This window comes from Bos grunniens, chromosome 6, assembly GCF_055505025.1.
Source record: "Bos grunniens cultivar Pamir isolate PY7600 chromosome 6, Bosgru_T2T1.0, whole genome shotgun sequence".
In the NCBI taxonomy this organism is placed as follows: domain Eukaryota; kingdom Metazoa; phylum Chordata; class Mammalia; order Artiodactyla; family Bovidae; genus Bos; species Bos grunniens.
In genome coordinates, this window is record NC_141170.1 from 64,615,854 (window position 1) to 64,642,837 (window position 26,984).

The 26,984-nt window shown below is 36.2% G+C and overlaps 1 long non-coding RNA gene across 2 annotated transcripts; it reads right to left on the reverse strand.

Annotated features, from left to right (window-relative positions):
- Positions 1 to 5,632: 5,632 nt before the first annotated feature.
- Positions 5,633 to 26,984, reverse strand: LOC147370837 (uncharacterized). Of its 2 annotated transcripts, XR_015166188.1 has the most exons (4): positions 26,904 to 26,978; positions 21,346 to 21,497; positions 20,808 to 20,979; positions 5,633 to 6,624 (listed from the first exon to the last, which is right to left on the reverse strand). It is a non-coding gene; the product is annotated as an uncharacterized LOC147370837 (long non-coding RNA). The 2 variants fall into 2 exon arrangements; XR_015166189.1 differs by lacking the exon at positions 21,346 to 21,497 and having other exon boundaries at positions 26,904 to 26,984.

The window sequence follows — 26,984 nt, forward strand, 5'->3', positions numbered from 1 at the left end:
TACACTCTTATTAAGCCAGACAACACCACCATGAAATAAGTTCTATGTTTATCCCCAGTATACAGCTAAGTAAATTAGGATTCCAAGAAGTTAAGCTCCTTTCCAAAGCCAGTTTGTAAATGATAAAACCTGGAGTCAAAAGTTAGCAAATTTACCAAGTCTAGGTTTTTCACAGCCTGACTTCTCTACAAATGCTTTAGCCCAGTCCATTTAACTAACTTGTATCAAAAATGTTTAAGGTTTATGCTAAATTAAGAAACTGTTTACTTTTCAATTAGACAATAATAAGCTGTATTTAGTTAAAATATTGGGCTCCCCTGGTGGCTCAGCTGGTAAAGAATCCACCTGCAATGTGGGAGACCTGGGTTCAATTCCGATAGAAGAAAATGATTACCTACTCTAGTATTCTTGCCTGGAGAATCGCCATGGACAGAGAAGCCTGGAGGGATACAGTCCATGGGGTCGCAAAGCCTCGGACATGACTGAGTGACTAAGCACAGTACATCACATATCTTAAAAAAATGGTTAAACTCTGTTCAGTATTGTAAAGATAGCATTTTCTGCATATTGATTTGTACATTCAATGTAAATTCGGCCAAAGACAAAGGTGTGTGTGTGTGTGTGTGTGTGTGTGTGTGTGTGTGTGTGTGTGACTGAGAAGCTGGTTTAAAAATATGTTTGAAAATCAAGCCAAAAAGATAATTTATATAAGAAGAACAGATTTGGAGGGCTTACATGACCACATTTCGAGCATGACTAAGTGATTATACAAACAGTTAAAATATAGAGAAATCAACTGGTTAAATAAACATGACTATCAGTAGTGCCAGTCCTTCTTTATATAAAAAGTGCAATATGATTTCTTAATAAATCCTTATATTTTATTTAATTAACATCACATTGGACATTACTTGAATTTTAGAACTGCCTCTTAACTGTTTACAGAGCCAAATATTCCATAAAAATTCTACAGTCATTTTAAAATTTGTTCCTTCTTCCATTTCTCATTCGCAGATATGTGTCAAACATACTGCTTCAATTATCTTCAAAGGTGGTGATGAAATAAATTAGGTTATGTCTTGTGGTGGTTTCTAAAGTGTGCCCCAAAATTATCTGGCATGCCTGCATTTAAAATGTGGACACTAACTTCCCTCAGCTTGAATGTGGGCTGGCCTGAGTGTTGCTAAATAAAAAGATAGAAATGGCGGTGAGTGGTTTTCAAGGCCAGGATATAAAAGAATGCTACTCTTGTTCTCTTTCCTGATTCTTTACTCTGTCAGCCCACCACCCTAAGGACACTCAAAAAACTCATAGGAGACTTCATATGGAACTAAACTGAAAATCTTACCAACACAAACTTGCCAGCCATGTCTGTGAGTCATCGTCAAGACAAATCCTCCAGCCTCCATTTTGTTTATCTCCCTGCTGACAATTTAATGACAACCTTAGGCTTCCCTGGTGGCTCAGTCAGTAAAGAGTCTGCACGCAATGCAGGACACCTGGGTTCGATCCCTGGGTTGGGAAGATCCCCTGGAGAAGGAAATGGCAACCCACTCCAGTATCCTTGCCTGGAGAATTCCATAGACAGAGGAGCCTGGTGGGCCAGAGTCAATAGGGTCACAGAGTCAGACACGACTGATGAACTTTTTATGAGAAACTCTGAGACAGGACTTCTCAGCTAAACTGCCTGAACCACAGGAACTATGAGATTCTACATACTTAATATGGTTTAAACCTCTAAGGTGGAAAGTTGAATTTTAAAGCAACTATTGATAATTAATAAATGTCTGTTCTCAACTCTTTAGGATTTTTCTGGGGATTTATCAGCAGGTATAAAAACAATCATTATTTTAGAAAATTGGCCATCATTTTATGAGAACTGGCTTTAAATATTGTTGAATAGTTATAGGCTTATAACCATATAATTTTGCATTGTGCAACTGCTTAAAAAAATAAGGTTTAATAATGATCAAATTCCTGGTGGATCAGTTGGTAAAGAATCCACCTGCAATGCAGGAGACCCAGGTTTAATCCCTGGAAGAATCCGCCTGCAATATAGGCGACCCAGGTTAAATCCTTGGGTGGGGAAGAGCTCCTGGAGAAGAAAATAGCAAGCCACTCCAGTATTCTTGCCTGGGAAATCCCATGAACAGAGGAGCTTGGTGGGCTACAATCCATGGGGTCACAAAGAGTTGGACATGACTTAGTGACTAAAACAAATATTTGGAAATGGCAACCCACTCCAGTATTCTTGCCTGGAAAATCCCATGGACTGAGGAGCCTGGTAGGCTACAGTCCATGGGGTGGCAAAGAGTCAGACACGACTGAGCAACTTCATTGATACTGCAATATTATAATTTTTATGAATTCATTTTTCATCAAAAAGTATATAGTCTTAATAAAAACTGGCAAATCAATATTGCTTTAAAAAATGCACATAAAACATACCTGAAAATTGCCCTATTTTGTCTTATATTTCCTTTGTTTCTCAAAATGCTATGGATTTTAACAGTTTAGTCTTTAGAAAACTAGAAGACAGGTTTCATGCAAATCAGTTGGCTCACATATTCTAAAGTAGACTTCTGAATATTCAGAAGTACCGGAAGAAACATTTAATAATGTTTTTATAAGTGTGCTTTCTCTCTTTCTCTCTCTCTATATATACATATATATTCACATATTATATATATAGCATACTATGAAAAATCATGCTGTGAAATGTCAAAAGCCTGTAGGAAATGCAATGTGCTATTATTTATTTTTAATACTGCTACTGTGTATAGGTATTATTTTAAAATGAACCATTTATGTTAACTACTATTGCATACCAGAACCACCTTCAAATGAGCTTTTTAAAAATATTTTATTTTTATCTCTCAGGATTCTGTGTACTTTCTAATTTCTTCTGGGTGGTTTTCTTTTGGGAACTCCCAGACATCTGCAAGTAACGTAGCAGCTGGGGATTGAGTCATTCAGAGAATGTAATCCAAGGTGGCTTATTAGGTTAGGAGACCTTGGGCTTTGTGTATGGCAGCTCTAGACACGAAGGGTTAGAAGTAGGAGTTCTCAGGCTAGTGAAGGGCTACTCCTAGCACTTCCATGAATTTATTTCCATTGTATTCATTAGGTCAGGGCAGTCAATGGGCCTACTTAGATTCAAAGAAATATAGACTCCATCTCTTGTTGAGTGAGTGGCCGGGTGACATTGCAAAAGAACACGCGGGGTAAGAAATATTCTTATATCTATCTTTAGTAAAACAGTTTGCTACATTATGTTTATAAACACTTTGAAATACATGAGAACCATAATTTTTAGGTTCAGTGAACAATAATGACAGCGCATATCATCTAGAGCTTCCAACATAGCGCCAGTGATAAAGAACCCCCTGCCAATGCTGGAGACATGAGAGATGCAGGTTCGATCCCTGGATCAGGAAGATCCCCTGGAGAAATCATGGCAGCCAACTCCACTATTCTTTCCTGGAGAATCCTATGGACAGAGGAACCTAGCAGGCTATAGTCCATGGGGTTGCAAAGAATCAGACACAACTGAAGTAACTTAGCACACACACATACCATCTATTTATAATAAAGAAATTTTCTTAATGCAGATTTCCCCAGTTTGACTCAGCTGGTAAAGAATCTGCCTATAGTTTGGGAGACCTGGGTTCAATCTCTGGGTTGGGAAGATCCCCTGGAGAAGGAAATGGCTACTCACTCCAGTATTTCAGCTGGGAGAATTCCATGGACTATACAGTCCATGGGGTTGCAAAGAGTCGGACACAACTGAGCAACTTTCACATAACATAGCCCCAGTTTTTGCCTAAAAATGTTATTATATGAACTTTTGGTCTTCAGATGGTATATTTATGTGTTTTTATCATTTAAATAACTGAATGAGTAATATAAAATAATACCAACTGGATTTTAATGTTTATGTTTAAATAATATTAAACAGTAAATTGTGTAATCTGAAATGATTAATTAACATAAATAATTTGTTATTTTTCATAGAAATTATTGAGGGTAGCCAAATATCTCATATGTTAAAGCTGAAACTCCAGTACTTTGGCCACATCATGCAAAGAGTTAACTCATCGGAAAAGACTCTGATGCTGGGAAGTATTAGGGGAAGGAGGAGAAGGGGACGACAGAGGATGAAATGGCTGGATGGCATCATTGACTTGATGGACATGAATCTGGGTGAACTCCGGGAGTTGGTGATGGACAGGGAGGCCTGGCGTGCTGCGATTCATGGGGTCACAAAGAGTCGAACACGACTGAGCGACTGATCTGAACTGAACTGTAATATCTCATATTGCTATTCTCATGTAAAACAAATCCTTCATTATTTTATTTATAAAAATGAAAGTAAAATATTAATTTAAATCTAGAGATGGAAACAGACAAACTTTTCCCTGAACTTCTTATTAAAATGCATAACAATTGGTATCTGCCAGAATCCAGTTCTTCCCTGGTGGGTCAGATGGTAAAGAATACTCCTGCAATGACAGAGGCCTGGGTTCCATCCCTGAGTTATGAAGATCCACTGGAGAAGGTAATGGCAGCCCAGTCCAGTATTCCTGCTTAAAGAATCCCCATAGACAGAGGTGCAGGGAGGGATAATAATAGTTTTATTATTTTATTAATACAATTTGTGTTTCTCTGTGGCTACTTACAACTGTGATTCACAGATGGTAATTTTTAAATGACAGAGTGATGTTATGAACTACTTCAGCTCAGTTCAGTTCAGTTCAGTCGCTCAGTCATGTCTGACTCTTTGCCACCCCATGAATCGCAGCACGCCAGGCCTCCCTGTCCATCACCAACTCCCGGAGTTCACCCAGAATCACGTCCATCGAGTCAGTGATGCCATCTAGCCATCTCATCCTCTGTCATCCCCTTCTCCTCCTGCCCCTAATCCCTCCCAGCATCAGAGTCTTTTCTGATGAGTTAACACTTCGCATGATGTGGCCAAAGTACTGGAGTTTCAGCTTTAGCATCATTCCTTCCAAAGAAATCCCAGGGCTGATCTCCTTCAGAATGGACTGGTTGGATCCTAGCAGTCCAAGGGACTCTCAAGAGTCTTCTCCAACACCACAGTTCAAAAGCATCAATTCTTCAGCGTTCAGCTTTCTTCACAGTCCAACTCTCACATCAATACATGACTACTGGAAAAACCATAGCCTTGACTAGACGAACCTTTGTTGGCAAAGCAATGTCTCTGCTTTTGAATATGCTATCTAGGTTGGTCATAACTTTCCTTCCAAGGAGTAAGCATCTTTTAATTTCATGGCTGCAGTCACCATCTGCAATGATTTTGGAGTCCAAAAAAATAAAGTATTACTCTGTTTCCATTGTTTCCCCATCTATTTCCCATGAAGTGATGGGACCGGATGCCATGATCTTCGTTTTCTGAATCTTGAGCTTTAAGCCAACTTTGTCACTCTCCACTTTCACCTTCATCAAGAGGCTTTTTTAACTCTTCTTCACTTTCTGCCATAAGGGTGGTGTCATCTGCATATCTGAGGTTATTGATATTTCTCCTGGCAGTCTTGAGTCCAGCTTATGCTTCTTCCAGTCCAGCATTTCTCATGATGTACTCTGCATAGAAGTTAAATAAGCAGGGTGACAATATACAGCCTTGACGGACTCCTTTTCCTATTTGGAACCAGTCTGTTGTTCCATGTCCAGTTCTAAGTGTTGCTTCCTGACCTGCATATAGGTTTCTCAAGAGGCAGATCAGGTGGTCTAGTATTCCCATCTCTTTCAGAATTTTCCATAGTTTATTGTGATCCACACAGTCAAAGGCTTTGGCATAGTCAATAAAGCAGAAATAGATGTTTTTTTGGAACTCTCTTGCTTTTTCCATGATCCAGCGGATGTTGGCAATTTGATCTCTGGTTCCTCTGCCTTTTCTAAAACCAGCTTGAACATCAGGAAGTTCATGGTTCACATATTGCTGAAGCCTGGCTTGGAGAATTTTGAGCATTACTTTACTAATGTGTGAGATGAGTACAATTGTGTGGTAGTTTGAGCATTCGTTGGCATTGCCTTTCTTTGTGATTGGAAATGAAAACTGCCCTTTTCCAGTCCTGTGGCCACTGCTGAGTTTTCCAAATTTGCTGGCATATTGAGTGCAGCACTTTTACAGCATCATCTTTCAGGATTTGAAATAGCTCAACTGGAATTCCATCACCTCCACTAGCTTTGTTCGTAGTGATGCTTTCTAAGGCCCACTGGACTTCACATTCCAGAATGTCTGACTCTAGGTCAGTGATCACACCATCGTGATTATCTGGATCGTGAAGATCTTCTTTGTACAGTTCTTCTGTGTATTCTTGCCATCTCTTCTTAAAATCTTCTGCTTCTGTTAGGTCCATATCATTTCTGTCCTTTATCGAGCCCATCTTTGCATGAAATGTTCCTTTGGTATCTCTAATTTTCTTGAAGAGATCTCTAGTCTTTCCCATTCTGTTGTTTTCCTCTATTTCCTTGCATTGATCGCTGAAGAAGCCTTTCTTATCTCTTCTTGCTATTCTTTGGAACTCTGCATTCAGATGCTTATATCTTTCCTTTTCTCCTTTTCTTTTCGCTTCTCTTCTTTTCACAGCTATTTGTAAGCTTAGACAACAATTAAAAGAAAGAAGTTGATGTGATATGTGACTAAAAAGGAAAATAATTCATTGTAAATATATGGAACTGGACAATGAAACAATTGATTGAAGGAAAAAACCTAATAACAAACTAAAGGCTCTTGGAAATAATTCCTTGAGAAATGTTTGCAAACATCATAATGTTACAAATATTAATATTTATAAAAAATGAAAAATATTCTAATTGATGTAGACAAATAATCTCTTGAAGACTTCTAAATATTAAATAGCTAAGTTTCAGTATTCTTACAGTTGGAATTTGTTACGGTTAGAATTTGAAACAAAGATTAGTGAAATCTATTTAAGCTTCTCCATCTCTGCCCTAATTCATAGAATTTCTGAAAGTCTATCCAGCACTTAATGTATTTTTCCTTACTGTTTCTTCTTTTTCATGTAATTTTTGCATTGCACATCATCTCACTTTAATTTGGTCCCTTACTTTTAACCTCTGATTTCAAGTGCTCTTCACTTTGAGAGTCACAGCAGCAGCAAACAACAACAGTAAAGAGGTTTTGCTCAGGCAGTGGTGAAAAGCATCATGGTAATGAAAAGGATAATTGTGGCTCCCTGCCTTTGCTATAATTGAAAATTGAGTATAGAGCCTTTTCCATTTAACTTTATTGCCTGAGTTCAAACCACTGTATAGGAAGGAAAGCAACACTAGAGTAATTCCTCTAATGTTGTTTTCCTGTCCATGTGACAGTTTGAAACCTAGCATTAAAGTTAAGCAGAAGAAGCAATTAGATTTATTCAATTACAGCTATGTGAAAGAAGTATAATTATTAGTTGCATTAGTGGAAATGCACTGCTTGCTAAATATTTGTTTACAAGCCTGGCTACTAGGTTTCTTCTACCAGACAGAAAAACTGGTAAGCATTTGATAGAATAGCTCAGTTATATTATTTATGTTTAGTTGCCAAGTCGTGTCTGACTCTTGCAACCCCATGGACTATAGCCTGTCAGGCTCCTCTGTCCATGGGATTCTCCAAGCAAGAATATTGGCATGGGTTGTCATTTCCTTCTCCATATATAATTTCACTGACTTCTAGTAAAGACTATTACATTGTGGCAATTGTAGTAACAGGACTAATGACTTTAATGCTGAATGAACATTGTGCCTTGACTTTAGTACGAGGCACATTTCATCAGAATCACATATTATGTTAAAGTGTCATTTTAAAAGCTGGTAAAGTTAGAGGGCAAATAGGATGTTATCTGGAGGAAAGAACACCATGGTATTTGTCAACAATTTTTATTTTAATAAAGTTTCTGAAATTTATTATGTGGTCCTGGAAAACAAAGTTTTCCAAGCTTTGCGTTCAATCCTTGAGTTGAGAAGATCCCCTGGAGAAGGGAACGGCTACCCACTCCAGTATTCTGGCTTAGAGAATTCCACGAACTCTATAGTCCATGGGCTCACAAAGAATCAGACATGACTGAGTGACTTCCACTTTTTTTGAAAAACAAAACATGGAAAATTTAGATGTAAGTCAGATAGCCTGTATTTGAAACCTCATAGCCTCTTTTCAGTGCTGTAATTTTGGATAAACTATTCAACTTATTGGCAACACATCATTAAAATATGTACAAGTTGTATGCAAGTAGATGTTAAATGGTAGGGACATTTGCTTCTTTTCAAAATGAAATAATGGGGATACCCTCCCATCTCCAAAAGCTAAAAAAAAAAAAAAGTACACAAGATACATTAAATCCATTTTCATCAAGGTACTGGAAATTAAGCGACAAAAGACACTTATCCCTGAGAGATTGAAATACAAAGAGGTGAGCACTGTGATTTTTCAGCTTTCTTCTTGGAAAGGATTTCCAGGATGTGGCATAGGGCAAGAAGCCTAGGAATAACCTTTTGGAGTTGAGGAGATGAAGCTTAATGTTTGGGAGACTATGATTGCTAGGATTTACAGAGTAAATCACTTTAGAAAAGAGAGAAGCTACACAGAAAGAAGCTCTGAAAATTCCCACAGGGTGTCATTTGGGTCTTCAGGAGGATGTTGATCAGCAGTGCTGCTCCTCATATTCTAAAGGACCTGGGTTAGTTCCTGTTATAACCAACCATAGCAGAAATCCTTAAAAACCATGGGGCATCCAATAAGCTATTCAAAATTGTTTTGCATATAGATTTGGATAAATTTATCCTACCTTAAACACGATTATTTTCTCACCTAACACGGCTTAAAAACAAGAAGTGATAGAATCAAGCTAGCTCCAAATAACTAGCTAAATCCCAGAGCAAAAGCTCAAGGATGTTCATATAAAAACAAAGATATGGTGCCTAAATAAAGGTAAAATACAAAGTCTGTCACTGAATAAAAATCATTAGTTATCTAAGAAAGTAGAAATTATAACCTGTAGGATGGAGGAAAATACCCAAACAAAACTGTCCCAGATATGAAAGAGATGATTGAATTAATTAGTAAGGACATTGAAACAGTTACATAACTGTATTTTATATGTTCTCAAAGCTCAAGGGAAAAATGATCATATGAAGTAGAGACTAGGAGCATATGAAAGTGAAAGGAAGTGAAATTTTTAGAGATGAAAACTGTCATGTCTGAGTAAAAAATATACAAAATATGATTAAAAACAGATTAGACATTGCATGAGAAAAGAGCAATAAATTTGAATAGATAACAATGTAAACTAGCCAAAATGAGAGAGAAGAAAATATGTTTTAAAAATCAGCAGAGCATTAGTTATTTGTGAAAGAATTCTAGGTGGCCTAGTGTATACAATTAGAATTCTTGAAGGTGGGCAGAAGAAAAAAATGTATTTCACAAAAATGGCTAAAAATAATCCAAATTTCTTGAAACTATAAACTCACACATGAAGAAAGTTAATTAACCCCAAGCACTAGAAATATAGATTAAATATACATAATCAGATTGCTTACAACTAGCAAAAGAAATGGAGAAGGCAATGGCAACCCACTCTGGTACTCTTGCCTGGAAAGTCCCATGGGCGGAGGAGCCTGGTAGGCTGCTGTCCATGGGGTCGCACAGAGTCGGACACGACTGAAGCAACTTAGCAGTAGCAGTTAGCAGCAAAAGAAAGAATATCTTAAAAGCAACCAAAGGGAAATGCCACATGATGTACAAAGGATAAAAAATAGGAATGACACAAATTTTTATCAGTAACAATGCAAACAGCAGACAGTTGTGGAGTTTGGGACTATTCTACAATACAGCCCTCTTTTCTGTCAACAATTGTTAAGTTTTGGACCCTGAAGTACTCAATTTTGATAATTTTCTAGAAGACTCACAAAACTCACTGAAAGCTATTATACTTATAGTAACTATTACAACAAGAAGAAACGGATTAATACCGGCTAAGGAATAAAAGTGTGAGGCCAAGTCCAGGGATGTTCTACACATGGAAATTTCAATTGTCTCCTCCTGGTGGATTTTTGGAAAGCATTAATTTTCCTGGCAGGAATATATGAAAATTGGAAGACTACTCCCAAACAGAAAAGTTTCCAGCACCTTGGTGCTCAGATACTTCGTTGATGTTTGGTCATGTGAACACTATTAACTGCCCAAAGAACTTATTTCAGTCTTAGCCCTTCCAGCAGTGAAGGCTGATAATGTGACCTAAAATCTCCACCATAAATCACATTGTTAGACTTTGGCATGGCCCCAAACCTCAAAGTTATTAAAAAAAAGACACTTTTATCAGGAAGGATATTCTAGGAGCCTAGAGATTATCACCTCCTGGGAGATGAGGGCAAAAGTCAGACCTCTCTTTGAGCAAGCTTAAATTATTTTAGTGCAGCGGATCAAGGTTTTTAAAGTGTACCAACCCAGAGTTCTATATCAATGAATGTATCTTAAAAATTAGGCAAAGACTTATTCAGATATAAAAAATTGAAAGAATTTATCAACTGTAATATCATACTACAAGAAATGTTCAATGCAATCCTACAAGCAGAAAGAAAATGATAAAAGATGATGTCTGGGTCTACAAAAAGCAACGAAGAGCACCACAAATAGTACTATATAAGTAAATATGATGTTTTTCTTATTATTTCAATTCCTTTCAAATATCATATATTTTAAATATACACTTGATGATATGAGATTTATAATACAGGTATAAATAAAATATATAGCAACAGTAGCACAAAGACCCAGAGAAAGACAATGGAAATACACTATTACATCATCTAATGTTCAAGCTGGTTTTAGAAAAGGCAGAGGAGCCAGAGATCAAATTGCCAACATCTGCTGGATCATCAAAAAGGTAAGAGAGTTCCAGAAAAACATCTATTTCTCCTTTATTGACTATGCCAAAGCCTTTGACTGTGTGGATCACAAAAACTGTGGAAAATTCTGAAAGAGATGGGAATACCAGACCACCTGACCTGCCTCTTGAGAAACCTGTATGCAGGTCAGGAAGCAACACTTAGAACTGGACATGGAACAACAGACTGGTTCAAATAGGAAAAGGAGTCCGTCAAGGCTGTATATTGTCACCCTGCTTATTTAACTTCTATGCAGAGTACATCATGAGAAACTCTGGGTTGGAAGAAGCACAAGCTGGAATCAAGACTGCCAGGAGAAATATCCATAACCTCAGATATGCAGATGACACCACCCTTATGGCAGAAAGTGAAGAGGAACTAAAAAGCCTCTTGATGAAAGTGAAAGAGGAGAGTTAAAAAGTTGGCTTAAAGCTCAACATTCAGCAAACTAAGATCATAGCATCTGGTCCCATCACTTCATGGGAAATAGATGGGGAAACAGTGTCAGACTATTTTTCTGGGCTCCAAAATCACTGCAGATGGCTATTGCAGCCATGAAATTAAAAGATGCTTACTCCTTGGAAGGAAAGTTATAACCAACCTACATAGCATATTCAAAAGCAGTAACATTACTTTGCCAACAAAGGTCCATCTAGGCAAGATTATGGTTTTTCCAGTAGTCATGTATGGATGGGAAAGTTGGACTGTGAAGAAGGCTGAGTGCCAAAGAATTGATGCTTTTGAACTGTGGTGTTGGAGAAGACTCTTGAGAGTCCCTTGGACTGCAAGAAGATCCAACCAGTCCATTCTGAAGGAGATCAGCCCTGGGATTTCTTTGGAAGGAATGATGCTAAAGCTGAAACTCCAGTACTTTGGCCACCTCATGCAAAGAGTTGACTCATTGAAAAAGACTCTGATGCTGGGAGGGTTTGGGGGCAGGAGGAGAAGGAACGACAGAGGATGAGATGGTTGGATGGCATTACCGACTTGATGGATGTGAGTTTGAGTGAACTCCGGGAGTTGGTAATGGACAAGGAGGCCTGGCGTGCTGCGATTCATGGGGTTGCAAAGAGTCAGACATGACTGAGCGACTGAACTGAACTGAACTGAACAAAGCTTAAAAAACAAGTTAAAGTATCAAAACTTACATGAGATAAAGGTTCTCATGCTTTACAGGAAGTACTAAACTACTGTTGATGAAAGATAAATTGAAGGTGAATACCATAAATTTTAATGCACGTAATTAAACAGCACAATGATGTGTTATTGCTGATAAACCAATGAAGTATATGTAGTAGTAAAATTACTCAAACCAGAAGAAATCACCTCTGTCCATTTAATTCCCCAGGCAAGAATGCTAGAGTGGGTAGCCATTCCCTTGTCCAGGGGATTTTCCCAACCAGAGATTGAATCCAGGTCTCCTGCACTGCAGGCAAATTCTCTATAGTTTGAGCCATCAGGGAAGCTTCATATAAACATATACTTGAAACTAAATGGAAGTTATAGCCGAGTATGGAAGAATTACCATTTCTCATTTTGATCACAGCGTTTCTTTGTCATGCTGAACCTCTCAATCCTTTCTACTGAGAGGGTAACAGGCAGAAAGGCCAAGGGTCTCAAAATGGAGGAAATAGCCCGCAAGTGTCAGACATTTTTATCTCTCTTAAGGGCCAGGAGGAAACAAACTAGGGATATTCTTTCCTTCTCTATACAAATTTAAAAGGAGGTTTCTCTTTAAATACTGTGTTGCCATAATGACACCTGGTTTCACCTGAAGTTAACTATTCTCAAACCTAGAGATAACCAATGCCTTTTTCTTATGGAAATGTTTGTCTTAAGCTATGCTAATGTACTATGCATTTACCCCAAACTCTGTCTTCAAGTGGGTTCCGCCTCACAGCTCAGAACCTACTTGACAAACCAGTATGTTATACTCAGATATTGTTCCCCTAATCTATGTAAATTAAACCATTTGCATGGTGGTCTGCCCTTCTTCAAGATTCAAGTTAATCGTTTTATGGCCCAGGATAAACTATTTGGTGCCAAGATTATCCCAAAATGCATCTTATGCGTGAGGGTCCTTGTGCCATTCTGAATTTTAAGACATTCCTTTCTTTCATTAACAGACTGCTAGTGACTATATAACATCCAGCTGAAGACTAGCAGTGGGGTACTCTTTCTGCCCCCTTCTGATGCCTATGTCAGAAGCTTTCTCTATCTCCTTTATACTTTAATAAAACTTTATTACACAAAAGCTCTGAGCGATCAAGCCTCGTCTCTGGCCCCGATTGAATTCTTCTCCTCCGGGGGCCAAGAATCCCTGAGTCTTCCCGTGATTCAACAACAACCTTTCACTACAATCTTTTGTTTTCAAATAACACCCATGTGGCAGGAGTTATTTCCCTAGGGCAGTGACACAAACTTTCATTTCTGAAATACTGAGACCTTGTGTTAGGATGTGGATGAAGAGACTTCCTATTACCTTTTACACTACATAAGCAGAATATGAAAGACCTAAGAGATTCCTTTTGTTCTATTCATGCTGCTTTCTGTTGCTGTTTTAGTCATTCCCTATCCCTGAGTTCAGTCAGACTCAGTCCTCTGTGACACTTAACCACCTCACCCCCACCTTTTTTTTCTTTCGTCTTATGTATATATAAGAGACAAGAAGCCTGAAAGACCTGGGTGCTTCTGTGTGTGCTCAGCCACCCAGTTGTGTCCACCTCTTTGTGACCCCATGGACTGTAGTCCACCAGGCTCCTCTGTTCATGAAATTTTCCAGGCAAAAATCCTGGAGTGGGTTGCCATTTCCTCCTCCCTTCCAAATTAGTAGGAATAGTATCATCTCTTGTTGGAAACATTCCTTCCTTGCTTGCTAAAACATTTAAGTCAATAGCGTGCCTGGATACTGGTATAGGAAACAATAATTTTGAAAAAGGATCATATAGAAAATCATGTAATATATTAGGCTTCGCTGGTGGCCCTGCATGCAATGCAGGAGACACGTGCAGAATTCTCAGGTTCAGTCCCTGGGTTGGGAAGATCCCTGGAGAAAGGTAATGGCAGCCCACTCCAGTATTCTTGCCTGGAGAATCCCATGGACATATGAGCCTGGAGGGCTACAGTCTGTGGGGTTGCCAAGAGTTTGACACAACTAAGCAACTGAGCATGCATGCATGTAATGTATTAACTATTTAGTACATTTCCACCCCGTGTGTTACATCCTCAGGTGTATGAGATGTGGGAAAAGTAGCACCAATTTGCCCATGACATCCTGTAGGACAGTATCAAAAACTTACCAGAAACCTTAAATAGAATATCTTATCTTTTTCATGAGTTAACCTCACTGGACGAATGAAAAGAACAGTACATTCCTTGAAGATGGTAACCAGTTTTATCCGATGTAAGGAAGTGTATGGCTTCCATCTCTTACAATATGTCCACTTGTATCTTTATAATCACATGTTTATTGACTTCACTGAGCAAAAATTAGATAGCTGTGGAAGAAGACCAACTCACATCCATAAAAAGGTCATTTTATCCCAATTTATTGGGAATCTTTTATAATCATTCAGATAGACAAATATTCTCATCCTTTGTGAAATGCAAAAAAACTAATTTTCATGCACTTCTCCCCTCCACCAAGTTTAATCAACTAACTGGCAATCTTCCTCTTGTTCCCTCTTTTACACACATGACTTTTTGAAGGAATCAGAAAGTAGGATAAAACTTCTATTTGCTGGAGATAACCATTTCAAATATGTACTCAGAAATTATTAAAAAACATTGGTTGGCATTCTATTAGTCCCAATTGCCATAATTCCTCAGTTTAACCAGTGGAAAGTAGCAAGTAGAAGCCTTTGGATCCCCAGAAATCAATGTCAATTTTCAGGAGAGATCGGAAGATTTTCCATCCATAGTTTACAGTGGAACTGGTAAATAACTGTCATTGTTTAGTTGTTAAGTTGTGTCCGACTGTTTTGCAACCCCATTGACTGCAGCCCACCAGGCTCCTCTATCTATAGGGATTTCCCAGGTAAGAATACTGGAGTGGGTTGCCATTTCTTTCTTCAGGGGATCTTTCCAACCCAGGGATTGAACTCTGTTTCCTGCTTTGGCAAGTGAATTCTTTACCATCTGAGCCACCTGGGAAGCCCTAAATAACCATAAATTATCATCATTCAAATTATTTGGCCCCAGTAAACTGGTTGAGATTGGATCTGCACACAGAGTAAGAAGCCATGGTTCTCTACAACAGTGGTTCAAAGCCATGTCTAATTTCCCTACCTGATTTTTATTTGTTTTCATAACAAATAAAATAGGACCTTGTTAGACTGTCCTTCTGTTTTATTCTAACTGGCTACAAGAATAAATACCTCAAACCAAAAATCACTGTGAGTCATAATTTTAGTTTACTGTGTCAACTGCCTCTTATGTAATTGTTCAAACCATACCTATAGCAAGCAAGTACTATTATTTCCCTTTTAACATTTAAGAATTTTCTTTCATATCCATTGAAATCCCTGGCCTAAAATACTTCTCAAAGTTGTTTCATCCCTTCCCTGTATATTTATTGGGATCTTCAAAAAAGATTGTTCACTTTCCCTCTTGTAATTTATCATCATTTGAGTACTAGCATGATTATTGCTAACAGTTATATATAACTAAATATGTACCAGGAAATTGTCTCAACTCTTTAATGATATTATTTATTTCTCATAATAATCCTATAAGAAAAGCACTATTAAAATTCCATTTTACAAAGAGGAAATGCAGTGACTTGTGAAAAGTTACTTATTTGAGGAGTAGTTGGTCATGTCATAAGTGTTAAAATTACTACTGCATTTTCATTTCCATACTCTTTGGAGTCTTTACTAATATCAAGGAATGTTTGGCATCTCAACTTAATTTACTTGGTGACATAGCTGAAGCTAGGTTTCATTCAACAGCCAAGCAAAAAATCAAAACCATTCCCAGAGGTTCCAATTTGCCTATTAAGGGAAACAAAAACAACAACAGACATAAAAGTCTGTCTGAGTCAGTGAATCCCAACCTTGGCTTCACATTACCTGGGGACCTTGTAAATATTATTGATGACAAGGCCACACCCAAACCAATTAAATTAGTCTCTTGGATAGATACTTAAGCATATTTTTTAAAGGATTTTCTAGAAAGGTGAAAACAGCCTGATCAACTAGATAATAAATGACTATGTTTAAGGGATAAGAGGATGAGTTGGAGTGTGGCTATGCAGTCTTCAGAATCGCTCAAATGATTCTGATTTTAAGACTATTTCCCATTCTTCAACAGTGTGTCTGGTTACATTAAACATCTGGTTAAGACTGTGAGTTCAACTGATGACATTCATCCATCGGTAGGAAAAAATGATGCATTTGGATTTTGGTTAATCATCCCTGTAGCTGCAAGAGCTAGACTATTTTAGCACAGATATAAAATGTCTCAAAGCCTCAGATCACAATATTTTAAAAGATGTGTTTATCTTTTAGAAGTAGCCACTCGGACCCATAGTCTTTGAATTACTGGTATTCTTTATTCTTTATGACAACGATGACAACAGATACTTGTTCCTCAGAGTTTTGCTGTTAATGGACAGTTCATTTTAGTGTCCATTAGCAATAATTTATTTTGCCATTTCATAACTATATGCCATGGGATGGCAGTACCTTTTACTACTAATTGATTTCTTATTGCCTTCAACAGCAACTAAGCCAGATAATCAAGCCCAGATCAGTTTTCCCACTTCTTCCTGAGGTTATGTTGACTATAAACCCAATACACTTCAACTCATCATGTTGCAAAAATAGAGCTTTTTATTACCTTAAACAAATTGCTTCTCATATATTGTATCTCCCTAAAGGTTTTTCTTGATCAACTTTTCAAGTGCAAGTTCTCTATTTTGTCTTCTATAATTATACACACTTTATATTTATTTGATTTTTTTTTTTTGTATTATAAACTGTCTCTTCCACTGGATTATTAGTTCATGAGGGTAACATAAGTGCCTAATTTTCTCATATCTACACCTCAGATACCTATGAATAGTGTATAATTCTGTTCAATCATGCTTAGTATATACAAGCACACATAACACATGCATGTAGATGCATAATTTATTAAGTGCCATGGAAAATATGTTCAAAGACAGCCAGTGACAACTCTTTCTCTTTTGGTACCTAGATGCTGCTCTTTCCATCAAGAGATGGAGTCCATTTTCTTCCCTTTGAATATAGACTGGCCTCATGACTTGTTTTGACCTATAGATTGCAAAGGATGTAAAGCTGTGAAAATTCCATTCTTAGATGTTAAGAGTAATGATACCTCTTTTTCTGTTTTCATGGAACCCAGCTACCATTCCATAGGGAAGTCCAGGATATTCTGCTGGAGATGCCACATGATGATAATAATATGGTTTGTATGTTATATTGAGAATAAATAGTATTCTTAGTATACTATACTAAGAATAAATACTATAATATGTTTCCAAAATACTAAATAAGAGTTCAGAAGAGGGAGAGGTAGAAAAAAAGACAAATGTTTACTACAGGTATACTATGAACATACATTTTATATTGACCTCATATATTAATTAATATTTTGAATATTAAATTTCCAAAACTATATAACACAAAGCACTTATAAACAAGCTACTGAACATCATTTTCACATTTTCTGTAGCTATGTTCTACTCTGAATCCAACTAACTTTTAGGCTAACAAACATTTCATATAGTTTGGGGGTAATTAGGAAGTACAAAGCAGATATGTTTTCTCTTCTAAAGTTGTTGATATTCTAATATGAAGATAAGCAAGTTATCAGTCTTGTTAGCACAATGTGATAAAGTTTGTTGATCAGAAACACAGGTACCATGGGACTTCTAGGAAGGGCACCTTGGTAAGGTTTGGGAATTTAGAGAAGGTCACTGAAGGAGAGATCTCAGTGATTAACAAGGAAAACATGATGGAGGAGAAAAGTGAAGGAATAAGGCAAGTAAGAATCTTTCCTGATGGCTCAGTTGGTAAAGAATATGCCTGCAATGCAGGAGACCCAGGTTCAATCCCTAGGTCATGAAGATCCCCTGTAGAAGGAAATGGTGACCCACTACAGTATGCTTGCCTGAGAAATCCCATGGACAAAGGAGCCTGGCAGGCTACAGTCCCTGTCCATGGGTTCACAAAGACTCGGACATGACTGAGTGACTAACAAGGCAAGTAAGGACATACCCATATGTGAAGGCCCAGTAAGTTGGATCACAAAACACACAGTGCTGAGCAAAATGAAAGAGTCAAGTCATAAGGAAACACCTAAAAATAGTTTTCAGGAATTTGGACATTATTGTGACTGTGATAGGAAATTATTGAGGGTCTTAGATTAAAAAAAGAGACATAATTATGTCTACAAATTTAAAAATATAACATTTCTATAGGGTGGAGTATGAACTGGTGAAAGATAAGACTGCAAAAAGCTGTTGTATCAGTTCAGACAAGAAAGAGTGTTTGCCTAATATAAAGTAGCAGCAGTAAGGATAGACATTCACATGAATGATTATCCTATTTTAAGGAAGTAAAAATCTATCAGTCTCGGTGATTAGATGTAGGAATGAAGGAGATGAAGGGGCAAGGATGATACTCAGATGTCTGGCTTGAATAACGGGGTGTATGATCTTGAATTTAATGATCAAAGAAAACTGACATAAGGAGAATAATTTCTTTATAAAGTTTTCTATGTTTATTGGATTCAAATATCTAATTAAATGTATTCCTTTAAACTTACTACTACAGCTTGCATAGATGAGTGACCATCTTCCACACATAAGTAGACCTTTGTATCATGTAGCTTAATATTCTCATAGAGAAGTTCTGCCTGATTTTGTTTTACTGTCATACATAATCTCATAATTGAGGGCAAAATTCATTTTTCCTGAGTATTTGTAAGATCTTAAATTGATTGTCTAAAAGTTTTTCATAGACTAGGTAAAAATTTTAACTAGAAGTGAATAGGGCAAACCCACTTTTGTCTTCTCTTATGTCAACATGAAGTACTGGTTAGTTCTTCACAAACAGACTAAATGAATTGACCTTGTGACATTATTTCCAGTAACCTCTTTATATTTTTATATATCTTGTGTATGATTTTTTTCACTTACAGTACTGTATTATGACTTCTAATTATTGTATTATATAAAAACATAAATTTAATAGGTAAAATTTTATTATTCTAGAGAAAATAATCTATATGAGTGTACTTGAAGTTTGAAACAAAGAGAAAAAATGACATGTACACTATTAATTCTCAAGAAAACTGATAGATTATATGTTTTATTCTAAAACAAAGGAACTATATGAAACAAGCTTAATATTTCATGGCAGTAATCTGTTATTTCCATAACAAATGATTGGTGAAAGCCATTTCCTTTTCTTTTTGAAATACTGTTCAAATAGAAAAAGTTTTTCTACTCTCAGAACTCTTGTAGTAATATTTTAGGAATTATTAATTTGCTTTCACTACTCAAGAGAATTAGTGCAGCAATGATGATGACTTCCGGTTTTGTATCTCTAGCCAAGATCCCTAATAAGTATTGAATTCATACATCCATTTAGACATTCAAATGGATATTTCACAAGAACTTCAACTTTAATAGCATCTCTAAATTTGCAAGGTTGACTATTCCCTATTTCTTTTCCTGGTAAAAGCATTCATCTTAAACTCAATAACTTTTGAACAGTGGAGACATACTAATTTTTCTTTTGGAACCCATGTCAACAAACTAGTATTGTCCTAGATTTCTCTCTCTTAACTCCCTTAAATATCTCATGTACTAAGCATCTTATAATAATGTTCCTACCATTCATCTTTTTTCTTTCTAAATGCTATTTGTCTATTTAAGAATTTGTCATTTATCACTTCATCTATTCAAAATTACATCTTTCTTAGTTAACCACTTTTCCCATTTCCAATTTATCCTTTATAATGTCTCCAAAATTATCACTCTCAACAGAGAAAGCTAATCATAGTAAAACTATCCCCAGTCAATAATCTTCATTAGTTTGCAGTTACTTAAAGGCTGAAATCTCAATTCCATTGCGAAATAAAAAGGATCTTTTGTTTTTATCCCTTGCCACATTGGTGACAATTTATTAGATGATTATCTTGAACTCTTCATGCCAACGCATTTGTTGTCTTCTCTATCAGAAAGTTCTTACTCCATTAGTTGGTTGAGTTCATGGGTGGAAATGCCTATTTATTTAAATTTCAACTCAATACCTTTCTGATTCTCCTTCCTAAAGATCTTTCTAAACCACTCATAACTCCTTCAGATTTTCCATTGAATCATTTATTAAAGTATTATTTAAAATTTTTCATGTATTTTGTCAGAACACACATATGTAGGTTCATATATAAATATATACACATATGCATATAGATATATTTTGCTATATTACACATATGTATATATCTATATATACATTTAATATAATTATATGCATCAAATTTATTGAGTTCAAAATGTAGATTTTGGGATAATGGGGCAAAGTTTGCCATGTCTTATTGTTTGACTTCTTAGAACCCAGGACAATGACTGCCATGAAATATGTATATGGTAAATGTTAAATGAATGAGTAAATCAGTGAATAATTTTAAAATAACAGTAGTAAATATTTACTAAGCGTTCAATTAACTTCTGCCTGTTTTATGGAATGATGTGAACCTTAACTATGTAATTTGATTTTAGCTGCCATTTATGCCTCATTCATTTTTAGTTATGTTATCTGGAAGAACAAGCAGCAAACAAAAACAATTCAACAACTAACCAAAATTTAACAAATAGTGTTTCTCTACAAATTGTCTCCATAGATTTTAAGGTGAAACCAAGTTACCTTCAGGCTGTACTGTGCTTAGTCACTCAGTTGTGTCCAGTTCTTTGGGACCCGTTGAGTGTTACCCACCAGGCTCCTCTATCCATGGAATTCTTCAGGAAAGAATACTGGAGTGGGTTGCCATTCCATTCTGCAGGAGATCTTCCCAACTCAAGGATAGAACCCAGGTCTCCTGCATTGCAAGCAAATTATTTACCATCTGAGCCACCAGGGAAGCCCAAGAATACTGGAGTAGGTAGCCTATCTCTCCTCTATCCCTTCTCCAGGAGATCATCCTGACCCAGGAATCGAACTGGAGTCTCTTGCATTTTAGGCAGATTCTTTACCAACTGAGTTCTTGGGAAGCTGAACTTCAGGAATTGGTGTTAAGTCATCCATTGAATTCCACAGGTAATTAATTACTGGATCTGAAGTTTTGTATATGTTTCTGAACTATAAGCACAAATATATCTACCCTTTCTTTATGTGGCATCACATCATACATCTTCCTCACAAAGGAGTCGTGGGGTAAAGAACAGTAATAGGTTTGATATAATACCTTAATTTCAAACTAAGGAAGATTGATGATGATAAATTCTGTTTCATATGTGACTTTGTTTCCTCAAGGTGAAACAAGATGGGGATATTTTGTAGTTGTTTCCATGCTTCTTCAAAACTAGGTTAGCTGAGAATGAATAAACATCAGAGACTCTGTGAAGTAAATAGAAAAATACAATGTCTCATTTGCAAAAGGGAAAAAAAATGGACTTTTTACAGAATCAGTAAATGCTAATAGGTTGTGTACAGTAACAATAGTGAAACATCCAATTAATTATTTTCTTTCTTTCTGTTTCTTTTGTTTTTCTTTTCTTTCCTAAATATCTCCCTATATATAGTCTTTCTAAATTTTACCCCAAGGATGCATATTTTTTCAGGGGGTGATTAAAAAATAGACCTAAATTTAAATAGTGACATTTCCTAAGGAATCCAAAACTAACCTCAGATTCTTTAGAAGAATGGATATTTCCAGGAATGACAGTTTTGGAGTAAAAAATAAATAAATAGTTAGTGCTTAGTCTCTTAGTAAGATGCATTCAATATATAAAATAAATTTGCATTAATGAATATTATGCTATTGAAACTGATAGTATTATTAGGACATATATCTTTGATTAGTAATGTATCTTCACCTGTCTTTTCAGTTCACACAGCAGACCAGAATCACAAGGAATTGAAAAATTGTCCCTAAATCAGGCAATTTAGAAGTGGCCAGAGGAACACTTGGTAGAAGGTTTTCTAAATCCACATTCACTCTCTGCCTCCATAGTATTGAACTTATCTAAATGGTCAGTTGACCATTTCTCTAGGTACTTGTGAAGATGTCATACAGTTTGAGAATGGGTTCAGGAAAGAGAATAGCTACAGAGAAAGTATTCCTGGAGTTTTGTGTCTTGGTTTGTTTATGGAAGAAGAGTAGAAAAAGCACTAGTTTTTGTTTTTTTTTTTTCTCCTCCAGTAGAAATAAGTAGGGGAAAGAAGAAAAAAAAAAAACAGTTGTGCATTTAGTACATAATAAGATAATAATGTCTTTCATACTTTCCATTAAGGAATATATAAAGCAAAACAAAGTCTTTACATAAGACAGGTAGTAAAGAGAAAAGAAAAATTAGAATTCTTTCATGCAGCCTTAGTTTATCCCTCCCCCATTTAGTATATGTTGTCTATGTTATTCTGTTTAATTATTTATTATATTTATTATTTATTTTTCTGTATTTTTAATTTTAGCCATTGTTCATAATTGATTTAGATTGGAGTAAGGTTCAATAAGATATTTGATAATCCTTGCTTTTCATGTTTATAGAAGGAACTCAGTTTGTTTTGTGTCAAGACCAATTTTTTTCCTAAAAACTATTTTGAGGATAATTATGCATGGTAATGTTTTGTACTTTATAAAAATTAAATATTTGCTCCATACAATATTCTATACTCAAGTTTATGAGTGATTTATAAATATTAACTCATTACATCTTGATGTGCTGTTAACAAGTTTAGGATAAATCGGATTTTGTTCCTTTAACAAGGATCTTCTATTTATATTATTTTGATATTATAAATTTTATCATGTTTTGTACATTTTGAGTCATTTTAATTTGAAATTTTTCATCTTTTATTCTCAGGAGGTTGTTTTTATTATTATTTCAAATATTTTATCTCATTTTCAAAGGTAATTTTCTTTTATTTGGTCATCTGGGCATAAGTACATGTCTTCTCAATATGCTTTTTCTGTATTTTTTATTGCTTTCAGCTATTATTCTCAAAAAGTTCTATGATCTAATCTTTTAAACCGCTCATTTATTTTCCAGTTATACCCATCCTACAACGTTTCATATATTTCTGTCTCCATCTATTTATCTATATCTATCTATCATCTTTTATGTGTCAGTTTATGACAAACTATGAGAATGACATATAGAATACTAGTAGTACTGAATTGCACATGTTTTCATTCTCTTAAGATTGATTTGTTGAAATGTCTGTTTAAACCATTATAAAATGCCAGTTGTTAACACTGTGTAATCTAAACAGAATATCCCTATTTGATTCTCCTTAATATTCTTCATTGTTATCTTATTTTGCTAATGTTTTTGTTTAGGTGTACCGATTTTACTTATTTTAAATTTGAGTCTATTGGTTTCAGTTCTTCTGCTTCAGATGGAATGCATATTACTTTTGTTATCTTTCTTCTGAGCATTTTCTTCTGGCTTTTAGTTATTTTAGTGTGAGTTCGTATTGCCCTTGGAGAAATCAGCTGTCCTATATACATGGGACATATTATGAAGCCCAGGTTCTCGTCCATGTCTCCTGATGAATTAAAAGATGTGGAAAGCCAAGCGGCACATGGAGCATACACATAATACAGAACTTTCATTGTCACTCTACCAAGTACCTCCTCAGATTAGGTCTTCACCTTTAAACTTATAGCCATTACACTTAAAATCTAAAATTCCTTAGAGATTAGAGTGAGAAGGGTACAGATTAAAATTCAGAAGGCAGCTAGATAGGAACACATATTTTCATTAGTTCTTTCCTCCATAAGAATGCCTGATATATTCAGTTAGCTTACAAATTGGGCTATTGCTGTTGATTTCAGTAGTAAAGGTGTATGCAATGATTTTCTGAAGGCAATGTAAGGCATTATCAAAACTCAACAAGCCTCATCTCAACATATCCAATCCCTGATCTACTGGTTGACCTCTGTACCACATCTTCCAGGTTAACAACAAAATAATCCAGACACCTTCATAGATTTTAGAACAGTCACCCTTCACTTGAGGATACAAGATAAGATAAGAGCTATGGAGAGTCTTTTCACTAAAGTCTAGAGAATAGTAATGATGCGAGTGGCTGAGTAAGGTTAAAGGTGTTTCCTATACCAGAGTTTAGCTTCAGATTCCAAGTAAAAAGTCACACATTTGTTCTTTATTTATTTATAATTGTGTTTGTGATCTGTGAGGACGTCTAAAGTACCTTGTCCTCTTATATGAATCTAAAGGGAGTGCTCATTTTTTTTTTTAATATAAATTTCAACCTGAAGCATTTGTAACAATGCTTAGCATATGGTAGTTAATCAATATGTATTACTGAATAAATGTTATTATCTTAATGTTATTTTAGGTGTAATGTCTAATTGATTATTTAAAAAAAAATAAAGCTATTTGCTGTGTAAACATTTCAGAAAAGATATAACAAAGAACAGACAGTATTTTGGTTTGTAAGAGATGCAAACATGTGAGAGATTCATGAAGAATTCTCAGTATAAAATTGCATAAATATTAATAATGTAAAATTTAAAATTTGAAACAGGTATAATAGAGCCTATCAATTAGACATTATACCTAAAATAACATTAAGATAATAACATTTATTCAGTAATACATATGATTGACTACCATGTGCTAAGCATTGTTACAAATGCTTCAGGCTGAAATTAATATTTAAAAAATATAAATATAATTTATATATATATATATATATTTAGACTCTACTAAGTCTAGAGAATAGTAATGATGAGAGTGGCTGTGTAAGGTTACAGGTGCTCCTCCCTTTGGAGCAAAGAGTAGGTTTACTTATTCTTCAGTTATCATAAAAATAGCATCTTCCTCTAGAGTAAAGGATAGACATGCTAACTCCTATTATAAAAGATCGCATGCCCTAACCTCAACATTTGTTCTTCTGTAATGCAATTTCTTGTATATGTAGATGTAACCTAGCCTTTTTAATCTTTTCCTGTGGTTAATGAATGGTGCATAAAGAAATGACAAAAGTTTTTCTCCTTGACCAAACTCTAGTTAAGTTCTTCTAAACTTTCTCCTCAACTAAGCCCTGACTTTTGAACTTCTGTGTTCATTTCTTCATTCTCCAGTTAGCAAGAATCCTAGCATATTTATTTATTTAGTCTAGCTAAAATCCCCTCTCCTTGATATCTGATCACTCTTATATTTGATCAGGTACCTTATCCTCCATAATCCCTTAGGTGATGTCTGTCCTCACCCTGGTCTGCCCTCAATAATAATCCTGTTATATAGATTGAAACACAATCCTTCCTTTCCTCTGATGTTTCTTCTCCTCAATTTTCTATCCACTGACCACTCACTGCTTCCCAACTATAAATTCCCACTTTTCTTTGTTGTATTTGGATTTGAGCCTAAGCTTGCTCCATTGCAAAACCCCATTGAAGTGAAGTGTACCTACCATGATGGTCCTGAATAAATTCTTCCTGACTGTTCTTTAACAGCTGTCATTGAATGAATAATTTATTCTTTAACAGAACCAGCAGAAATCTGACATATTTATTACTGCTAATATTGTGAGTAGTAAAGTCCATTGAGTCAGATGTTTTTCATGAAACTAGGGCAGGCTAACTTGCTAACAGGGATGTGGGGTAAGATTATAAAAAATTCATAATTCCTGACTTTTGGTGATGAAGATGGGATACTGGTAGAGTGATGGCTCTCTGGAAGAAGAAAGGTAAGGGCCCCATAGGCTAATTAATGGGATTTGAGGGAATCAGAGGAATCACTGTAGAAAATGTGGACAAAATTGTATGCTCAACTGGGCATAAATGGTACTCCACTTGATTGCATGATAAACAGGTGGAATTGAGGAAGGTTTCAGGCTGAGTAATTGGGTAGGTTAAAACAACTGACCAAATGTTTCCCTGCTGCTGCTGCTAAGTCGCTTCAGTCGTGTCCTACTCTGTGCGACCCCATAGAAGGCAGCCCACCAGGCTCCGCCGTCCCTGGGATTGTCTAGGCAAGATCACTGGAGTCGGTTGCCATTTCCTTCTCCAATGCATGAAACTGAAAAGTGAAAGTGAAGTCGCTCAGTCGTGTCTGACCCTCAGCAACCCCATGGACTGCAGCCCACCAGGCTCCTCCGTCCATGGGGTTTTCCCTGGATGTTATCAAATCTTAAACAATATGAGGATTCCCATGCCAATCTTTTGGTAAGACTCACTCAAGATCCTCAGATATTTAATATGAGGGGAAAAGTGTAGAATGTGTGAAAACAGAAAAAAAAAAAGAGAGAACTAAAACTATCTCTATTTGAAGGCTGTATCATTATATGTATGATATGATATATGCTGCTACTGCTGCTGCTGCTAAGTCACTTCAGTCGTGTCCGACTCTGTGCGACCCCAGAGACGGCAGCCCACCCGTCCCTGTGATTCTCTAGGCAAGAACACTGGAGTGGGTTGCCATTTCCTTCTCCAATGCATGAAAGTGAAAAGTGAAAGTGAAGTCGTTCATTCGTGTCTGACTCTTAGCGACCCCATGGACTGCAGCCTACCAGGCTCCTCTGTCCATGGGATTTCCCAGGCAGGAGTACTGGAGTGGGGTGCCATTGCCTTCTCAATCTATGAGTTTTCTTATATTTTCTTTGGGATATATATGTATATCCCAAAGAAAATATAAGAAAACTCATAGATTTATTGATTAATAAGTAACTTGAGTACATTAAAAATAGGATTTACGATATGAATCAATCATAGTTCTATAAGAGAAACAGAGCTAGAAGAGAGAGTCTGAAACAGAGACAGAGAGGGAATTGACTTACTGATTGCAGAGCTGGCTAAACAAGTCCAAAATTCACAGGAGCACACTGGAAACTCTCAGGCAGGAGCTTATGTTGTAGCTC